At 42.9% G+C, this 9,558-nt stretch overlaps 1 non-coding gene across 1 annotated transcript; it reads left to right on the forward strand.

The window, feature by feature from the left end:
• Nucleotides 1–690: 690 nt before the first annotated feature.
• Nucleotides 691–793, forward strand: LOC112615416. The gene has a single exon (XR_003117354.1). It is a non-coding gene; the product is annotated as a U6 spliceosomal RNA (small nuclear RNA).
• The last annotated feature ends 8,765 nt before the right edge of the window (nucleotides 794–9,558 follow it).

The raw sequence follows: 9,558 nt of genomic DNA on the forward strand, positions 1-9,558 counted from the left end.
ATCAGGTCATAAGGGTGGAGACTTTACAAATGAAATTGATGCCTTTATGAAAGGGACCATAGAGAGCTCATTCGCCCTCTTTCTGCCATGTGAGGATTCAAGAAGTCAGCAGCATGCAACCTGGTAGAGAGTCCTCAGTAGAACTAACCATGCTGAAATCCTGATCTCAGATTTCCAGCCTGCAGAACTGTGAGAAATAAAGATCTGTTGTTTACAAGCCATTCAGTCTATGTTACTTTGTCATAGCAGCCTGAACTAAGACATTAATATTGAAGAAGGTGGCATATAACTTCAGGCTAGTAGGGTAATTAATACTGAAACTACAAGTTTCTACCCACCTAGCCTCAGGTAGTGCTGGATGTAGGAGCAGAACCTGCTCCTGAAAGCTATGACATGGGGGAGCAGGGCAGCTCCTGTGTTGTCCCCAAGCAGCTGACTCCAAAGAGGAGGAAGGGCAGGTGCTGGAAAGCACAGGCTAAACTTCTTGCCTAAACTGCACTGGGGTAGAATGAATGAAGGGATAAAGAGAGGCCAGGACTGTTACTCTAACGGAGCTCTGTCTACATGGAGGCAAGCATCAGGAACAGCGATTACTCCTTGACTAAAATTTTCCATTATTTCTTAATAGGTCATGTGTTTCCCTGCCTCTGTATCCTGTTTAACATCTATCCTGTCTGAAATGCCCTCTCAGTGCTCATTTCAGCAGCACATATACTAAAATTGGAACGATACAGAGAAGATTAGCATGGCCCCTGTTCAAGGATGCAATGTCCTCTCAATCATCATCGTTTATCTGAATTTCATGTATCCTTGAAAACCAGGTGGAGTTTGACTTCCTCGGTTGAGTCTTCTCTGACTGCTGCTGTGGGTAAACGTTGCCTGTACCAGGAGCAGTCTGCTCGGAGTCCCCACAGCAGTTCTCCAAAGCCTGATTGACACCGACGTTACCTGCAGGAGAGTTTACCCACACCAAAACCTTGGCCTCACTCTTGGAGAATCTGATCAGATCTTGAGCGGGGTTTAAGAATCTGTATTTTTAAAACGTCTCCCAGGAGAGTTCTAATAATCTGCCTCATCCAGAAACCACCGTCCAGTCATTATTTGCATGACCCTTTTGACACTCACAGCCCTGGCTGCAAGAGGAGAGAAATGCGTCTCACAAAGTAAAAGGGTTACAAAAAGGTGCATAGGATATAGAGCACAGGGGAGCTTAGTTAGGATGGGCATCATGGAAAAGAGGCTTAAACATGGGTGAGGAGACAGTGGTGCCAATTGTGGGGAAGTAGTGGGGATAACCTCCAGCAATTTCTCTGCAGCCAAAAGTGACCTCAGATGTCAAGAGGGCATAAGAGAATTATATGACCATTATCTGTAAAGGAGTATGATCATAATACCTTTGTGTGGGTGAATTAAGTAAACAAAGTATACAAAGTATATAATGCACCTAGCATAGTTCCCAAAATATAGAAGATACAGCAGTCCCTCTTTATTCATGGTTTCACTTTTTGTGGTTTCAGTTACCTGTGGTCAACTGCAGTCTAAAAATATTAAGTAAAAAATTCCAGAAGCAAACTATTTGTAAGTTTAAAATTGCATGCTGTCCTCTGTACCATGATGAAATATTGCTCCATGCCACCTGGGACACGAGCGATCCTTTTTTCCAGTGTATATATGCTCTGTGTGATACCCGCCCATCATGATATAGGAATAAACAGTGTATATAGGGTTAGTACAATCTGCAGCTTTAAGCATCCACTAGGAGTCTTTGAACTTATTCTTTGCTGATATTGGGGGACTACTGTACAGTGAATACAACTTGGAATGTCATTGTAACCCAGATTTAATTTTGTGCCTATAATACTTGCCTGTGGAAAGAAAATGGGACAAGTAATAACAAAATCACACATGGACAGAAGAAACACTGATATTCTCATTTTGTTCATATATTGATTTTTGCTGGCTTCCATTAGTTCATTGTGCTTTCTTTTAGCTTTTTGAGCATATTTAAAACAGTTGTTTTAAAGTCTTTTTCTATAAGTCAAATGTCTGTGATTCTTCAAAGATGATTTCTGCCAATTTATTTTCTTCCTTTGAACAAGCTATGTTTTCCTGTTTCTCTGTATGCCTTGTAATTTTTGTTGAAAATTGGTTATTTGGAAAAACAGCTCTGTGAATCTGTGGTCTGCAGTCTCTTGCAGCTTTCATGAGCAGCCCTGCCACTTCTCACTTAAGTTCCAAGCAGGGTGAGACAGAGAACCATCCTTCATGGAGCTCCCAGATATGTTGGAACATTGCAATTCAGGTCTTCTCTGCTCTTCTGATTCAAAGAAGGGAATGGGGAACTGGGTTGCCCCTCCTCCAGGCCCAGTGTACCATGCTAGGGAGGGTGTAGGAGAAGGGCAAGTGAATCACCATGAATTTGCCTCATATTTTGAATGTAGCTTTTCCTTGATTAAATGTTTGCTTGGTTGCTGTAGACTTTTGACTGTTTTCAGAGCTCCTGTAAGGTTATTTTAGCCAGTTTCTGTTTGTTCTTTGATGTTTCCCTGAGGAAATGAGGGATGGACTATCCTAGTCCACCATTTTTATATCAGTCCTTCTTGATCGTCCCTTTTAGTTATCTATCTTTCAGGATGTCACTACTATTTTTCAAAAAAATTAGGATTTACAGACATAATATTTTAAAGAATAATACAATTATTGAATTGATGGAATAAGAATGGACTTCAGAAACCATTTTGCCCAAATCTTTTTTTCTTTTTCTTTGGTGAGGAAGTGAAGGCTTCCTTCTGGAAAGGGAAAGAGACTTTTCTGAAGTCACACAATCGTGAGTGGCAGATGGGAGCCTCAAACCAAGATTTTCTAACTGAATGTCCAGTGGCATCAGCGTAAGAAATACGTGTAACCCCGGAGAGTGTCCAGTAGGCAGGATTTAGCGATGCAGCCAGGATTTAATGATGCTGGCACTGCTCTCATCCTGCGTGCCTTGTGCCCTTCCCCATCCTGCACACCCTTTTCCTCTTCTGGGACAGTAGCGATCATTTCCAGTTCTTCATGTTAATTAAAGCAGTGCTGACATGGCTGCTCAGACAGGAAGTGCTGCAGCTGTGTTTCTCTTCTCTTCTTACAGGTATTGCCTTTGGAAGTTCCCCAGCAACTGTCTGAGAGTGCTGCTTGATATTAGGGAAGACAGAGTGGAGAGTGATCCTGCACCATTATCTCAGGACATGCAGACTTTCATCAGGTGACTGTTGTAGCTAATGGGCCCAAAGGCTTTAAAGCTTCATAGAACCTGAGATAGAGATTGGACAGGTCCTTTTAGAAAGCTGTTCAGGTGACCTAAAAAGTTGATTTAAGAACATTTTTCACTGACGTTATTTTCCCCCAAAATTATATGTTCTATATCTTGCTTTTGCACTCACTTCATTATCAATAGTAGTATTAGTGAAAGTGGTGGCAGTAGTAGCAATAGCAGTAATGCTTCTTGGCTGTGCAGTAGATGTTGTGAGGGTCAGTAGTCCTGGGAAATCTTACAAAACTAAGGACCTGTTCTTCCAAAAAGTATAGATACAAATAAACATACGATTATGAGACTGCAAGAATTTTACAAGCCTCCTAAAATCTAGACCTCAGATTGAGACACCCCTGTGGACAGATGATACCATTAGCTTATTTGCCATGCTGTTGTGGATAAGCCAGTTTGTCTGGTTTCTATTTTCGCACATGTTAAAATGGGAATAGATAGTGTATTCATAGTTGGAGAGAACAAGATTAACAGCAGAGGACTAGGCCTGGTGTAGCATCAGCCTGGAGTAAGCAGCTGTAGGACACAGGAAAAAAGGAGAAACAGAACCTGAATATGAGGGGATCCTGCAAGAAGGCAGGTGACAGGCAACAGGCTGGCATGAGAGAGGCCCACCCTCAGGAATCAGCAGAGGATGGGGAGATTAGCAGATTCCAGTAGGCAGGATATTTGAGAAGTAGACAATTTTTTAGTTTCTAGCTGAAAGACCAGTAGTCAGCACCGGGTAGATTTGAATACCTGGTAGTTAGTCAATGAGTAGCAGGAAGTGAATTCCTAGGCTGGGAATCAGGGACAGAACTGCCATCCCTGGGGAGGTAACCCAGGGCAACAGAGCAAGAGGAAGTGAAATGTAGCCAGGGCCTGGGAGAAATAGGCACCAAGAACCATCTAGCCACAAGAAATGGAACTCATATTGGGGCTGAGACACGGGACAAAGCAGGCCACCCCTAGAAACCAGACAGATGAAAGACAGGCACCAGCGGTTTACAAAAGGATACAATTAGTCAGTATAGATATTAAAATGTCAGACCTCAATATTAATCAAGTAACTGCAAATTAAAACATGATACCATATTTTGCTTATTAAACTAGTAGCAGTTTTTTAAGCTAAAGGACCATTCATGTTAGTTAGGGTAAGTTAGTTAGTAAGAAAATGGGTACACACTGAATGCTGAGCACTTTGATGGGTGCAATTTTTCCTAATTTGGAAAAAAAGCCAAAAACTTGCACAGATTTTGGCTCAATGTTTTCACTCTGAGAAATTTACACAGACAAACATTTAAGAATGTGCACATACATTTAGCTACAAGAATGCTAATTGCAGAGAAATCAGATGTCCAATAACAAGCAACTGGTTAATGAATTATACAATATCCATATATTGGCAGATAATGAATAAGTATAGCTGATGATGTATAATTATATTTATTGGCATGGAAAGATGTTCATGCTACATCGCTAAAGAAAAGAATCTGGTCACAAATGGGTACATTTGGTATGTTCCTGACACATAGTATACTCTTAATAAAAATGTGATTTATTGATATAGGAAGAAGAACATAGGCCAAAATGTCAACAATTATTACCTCTGGTTAGTGGATAATGGAAATTTTTTTCTTGTCTTTTCTTTTACCTATTTTCTTACTTTTCCACCAATGAGCAAGCATTATTCGTATAACACAGAAAAAGTAAAAGTTACTTTTTAAAAGTACAGATTATTAACTGAATGCCTCCTTTACCAGCAGTCCAGGGAATATTAACTAGCATGCCCTGATCTGCAAGTCAGGCTTAGATGACCTCCCCAAAGCCTAGGCTGCAAGACCCCTAGGCCGAGAGGCAGGCATCGTGGGTCTGTGCTCCTCCCATCCTGCTCCCCTCTCCAGGCTCCACCACTCTATGAAAAGCTAAGTCACTGTCAGACCGGTGGTCCGATCCCAAACGCCAGGCCTCATTTAGAGGAGCCTTTCTCAAGCACCTTATATTTGTTAATTACATAAATACCAAATACTGAAAGCTCCACAAGGACAGAGTAGGTCTGTCTTGTCTGTTGTATTGTCTTCAGTGCCTACAGCACAGTGCTTGGCACATAACAGAAGCTTGATAGAAAGTAGAGTAACTGATATAGTATAAATGTTTTTAAATAAGGTGAAGAAAGAGGAAAGGAAATAAAACTAGAGTCCATGAGTGAGTACCCGATATATGCCAGGTACTATTTTAGGAATTTTCATGAGACGAGAGTTAGTATAGACCAGTGGTCAAAGACGCAAGCTCTGATACTCAGGATGCCTCGGGTTGAATCTTGGTTCTACTGACTACCTCAGTGACTCTGAGAAAGCTGCTTAACTCTCTAAGCCTACATTTTCTCGTAAGTAAAATGGAAACATCGTGCCCAGACTCCAAGACATGGCCTCCAATAAGCCATGCCTTCTGGTATTACTGCCCTGGTACAGTTTCCGCCCACCTTCCCACTCTGCTGGCCTGTGATCCAGTTGAATAAACAGAAGGAAACCAAATGTGATCTTCTGGGAATTCAGAACCTAGGCATTAAAAGGCTTGATAGACACTGCCTTTGTGCTTTTGGGGACCCTTAGCTGCCTTGTAAGAAGTCTATCCTGGAGACACCATGATGTGAAAAGGCCACGAGGAGAGGTAAAGCCCTGAGACCATGTGGAGAGAGGGACCCAGTCTTTCCAACATTTCCACTGAGCCCACGTGACTTCAGTCCTAACTGCATCTGATTGCACCACATAAGAGACCCCAAGAAAGGCCAGCAGAAGAACCCCAGCTGAGCCCCATCAACTCACAGAACTATATGAGATCAAAAAATTGTTATTTTAAGTCATCAAATTTTGGAGTGGATTATAACACAAGAACAATAGCTTTTACTTTGTAGATAAAATACGATCATGCACATAAAGCACCTGCGTCCATTAATTATTTGGTCTTTGCAAACAATTCTGCAAAGTGGGAATCGACTTTTCCATTTTCATGATGAGGAGTCTGAAATAGAAGGGAGAAGTAGAGGACGGGCATGGTGGCTCCTACTTGGAACCCAAGCACTTTTTGTTCCAGCTATGCAGGATGCTGAGGCAGGAGGATGACCTGAGCCTGGGAGGTCCAGGCTTCAGTGAGCAATGCTTGCACCACTGCACTCCAGCCTGAGCGAGACTCTATCTAAAAAAAAAAAAAAAAAAAAAAAAAAAGAAAAAAGAAGTGCTGGGGGAGGGTTAGAGACAGTATTATTCAAGGGACCAAGTCAATCTCGCTCTGAAAACATATTTTCCTTACTTCATAGCCATCTCTCTAGAAAAAGAGAAGTAGCAACTTACCCCAAAGTCTTAGGAACCCAAGTCTATTTTTCCACATCAAATCATTTTAGTAATAAATAACAAGAGGAATGAAGGCTATGTGAACTGAAGAGTGTGCTCTCAAGATGGAGCTGGTTGCTGTGGAGATGGCTGTGATATCTCAAGCTGATGATGATTTCAGTTGGGGAAATGAACCGCAGGAGTGGATGCACCAGGAAGCACCAAAGCTCTTTCTCCTAATTCAATATAATGAGGGAAGTTAAACTACAAATGAATGAAAATAGGGATGGAGTATTTTCTAAAGATAATGCTTCCCGGCATCTCCACAGCGCTCTAAAGGACACCATCAGCTGGCAGAATGAGAACAGCAGTAAGTGCCATTCAGTGTTAATTACATTTAAATGTAAATCTAAAGGCATCGGGCACAGACAAGTCATTTTAAATAACATTTCATCCTGGGCTATTAAAATTTTTATTTGTCATCATCTAATTGATTTGTGTCCATTTCAATTATTTGTTTTCTTTATGCTCGTCACTTCCCCGGGCCAGTGGGAACAGGCAGCTAGGAACTTTCATGTCCTCCCTCCACTGTGTTCATTCTCATCAACACCTGCCATCCCGAATATCTGATAACGTACCTTTTCAAAGTAGTTCACCTCCTGCCTGCTCCCTGACCAGAGAAACTAGCTTTGTGTGATGCTAAGCAATCCCTCAGCCCTTCTCAACCCAACTCAAAAACCATCCTAGGAAGGCTACCTGGAGGAACTTTTTTAGTATATTTCACCTAACCGGTGAACATGTCTATTTTGTCTTATTAGGTATCTACAAGCTCTTTAGGCAAAGGTGTGCTGACTGCCTTTTATCTCAGCCGTTTCTCATAATGTACCCATCCCCACAACACACACACCCTACAGCACTGCTGTCAACTCAGTGCTAGCTTCTCTCATCAAAAGTTGCCCATCATGTATCCCATTCTTTCAAGTCTCCTACAAGGGGACAAGGGTGATAATGGATTAATTAATTAATAAAATAAAGCACTGCTAATGTGTTAGTTTTCTCATGCACGACCCTGGCCAGATAACAATATACTGTAAATTAAATAAAAATGCACATATCGGCCAAGGATCACCTGAAGTCAGGAGTTCAAGACCAGCCTGGCCAACGTGGCAAAACCCTGTCTGTACTAAAAATACAAAAATTAGCCAGACATGGTGGCAGGCGCCTGTAATCCCAGTTACTCAGGAGGCTGAGGCAGGAGTATCGCTTCAACCTGGAGGCTGAGGCAGGAGAATCGCTTAAACCTGGTGGGGGGGCGAAGGTTGCAATGAGCCGAGATCACACCACTTCACTCCAGCCTGGGCGAAGAAGTGAAACTCAGTCAAAAAAAAAATAAAAGTGTATGTCTCCTTAAGACAAAAACGGAGTTAATGGAGAAAGTAAGGAACAATATATCCAACTAGAAGGGTAGATAATTTGAAATAGGGACACTTTTCTGGACCCTTAAATCATATTAGGAAATCAGTTGCCTATTTTGCCCAGGCCTTTGAATACCAGGTTTGAAATAACTTTGTTTTGTAGATCTGGTGGTGGTGAATGTTGTAATTGAGTTCTCTAGGGCTCCCAACCCACCGTCCATATAATAAAAGGCAGATGGGAGATGTTATTCAGTTGACATGGGGCTTCGGGACAAGTACAAGGTAGAGGCAGCAGCAGAGGCAGAAAGGAGGAAAGTTTTCCCTCCCATATTCGAGTGTGCTTGCATTTCCCCCCTCACACTCCCCCAGACCATCCTTCATTCGCAGACAACGTGCTCATGCCTTTGAATGCCTCCATCTCTATGCATGCTGCTTTTTCCACAGCAGTATGAATCAGAACAGACATGGCTTCCAAAGAGCCAAAGGGAATGGCATTCACCCATCACTGCAGGGACAGGCACTGGAGGCTCCAGCAGTTGACAATATGTTTGTAACAGATCACTGGGCAATTTTCCAGTCTGATACTTCCACTCTGCCTGTGTCCTCCAAAGCACAAGGTATCAGGAAAGTTGGCAGTCTAGTGTGACGAAGGCTTTGAAACACAACCCCCATTACACACCGCACGCTGGAAGGCATCCAAGCTGCAGTACCCCGTTGAATTCATTTGCAAGTCTCTGAGTCCCAGGTTAATTGTACCAAACAATGGCCCTGACCCATCAGTACAAAAAGACAACTGGCAGGCTCGCAAGCGTCTGTTCATTTAACTCACCGCTCTAAGTGTCAAGGTACTTACACAGGCATGTGCGCAGGTGGTGAGCACAGGAATACATACGGCCGATGCATATTAACACATATGTGTACCTTTATAGATAGCTACCTGCACATGTACACATATATTCACACACACACATGCACACACACGAACCAAACTAAATAAATCATCCATCAGACTGGCTCTTAAGCCAACTGGACTTGGCCTTAGTGTGCTCCCAGAGCCAGGGCGCAGCTCTGCAATGCTCTGAGAAGGAAACACATTCTAGCCACTGATAGTTACCTGAGCCTAAATTCCATTCCCAAGTACAGCCTCGCCGCTTAGCTTTGAAAGTCAGCAAGTTCACGTCCCAGCCATGAAACAAGGTTTTTCATAGCTGCCTAACCGGGCACATGCTTGACCTGTCCGTGAGGCTGTGGCCCCTCCTACCCCACTTCAGGGAGAGGCCAGAGGTCCCACCCTAGCTCCCTCTGCTCTGCAGCTCTGCTTCCTGTCCCTTAGCTCTCCCATCCCCTGACTCTCATTGGTCACTCGGCTAATGAGCATCTGTCCACTCTTGCATCCCCTCCTGTTATTCCAGGTATAGGTCCAGCTGGCAAAGCTGCCATACACGAACTTGGTGAGGCTGCCAAATGCCTATTCACACACACCTGAAGGCTTCTGGCTGTGCCACCACCACACATAAACTGTGCCACACAT

The sequence above is a fragment of the Theropithecus gelada genome, chromosome 1 (genome assembly GCF_003255815.1).
Source record: "Theropithecus gelada isolate Dixy chromosome 1, Tgel_1.0, whole genome shotgun sequence".
In the NCBI taxonomy this organism is placed as follows: domain Eukaryota; kingdom Metazoa; phylum Chordata; class Mammalia; order Primates; family Cercopithecidae; genus Theropithecus; species Theropithecus gelada.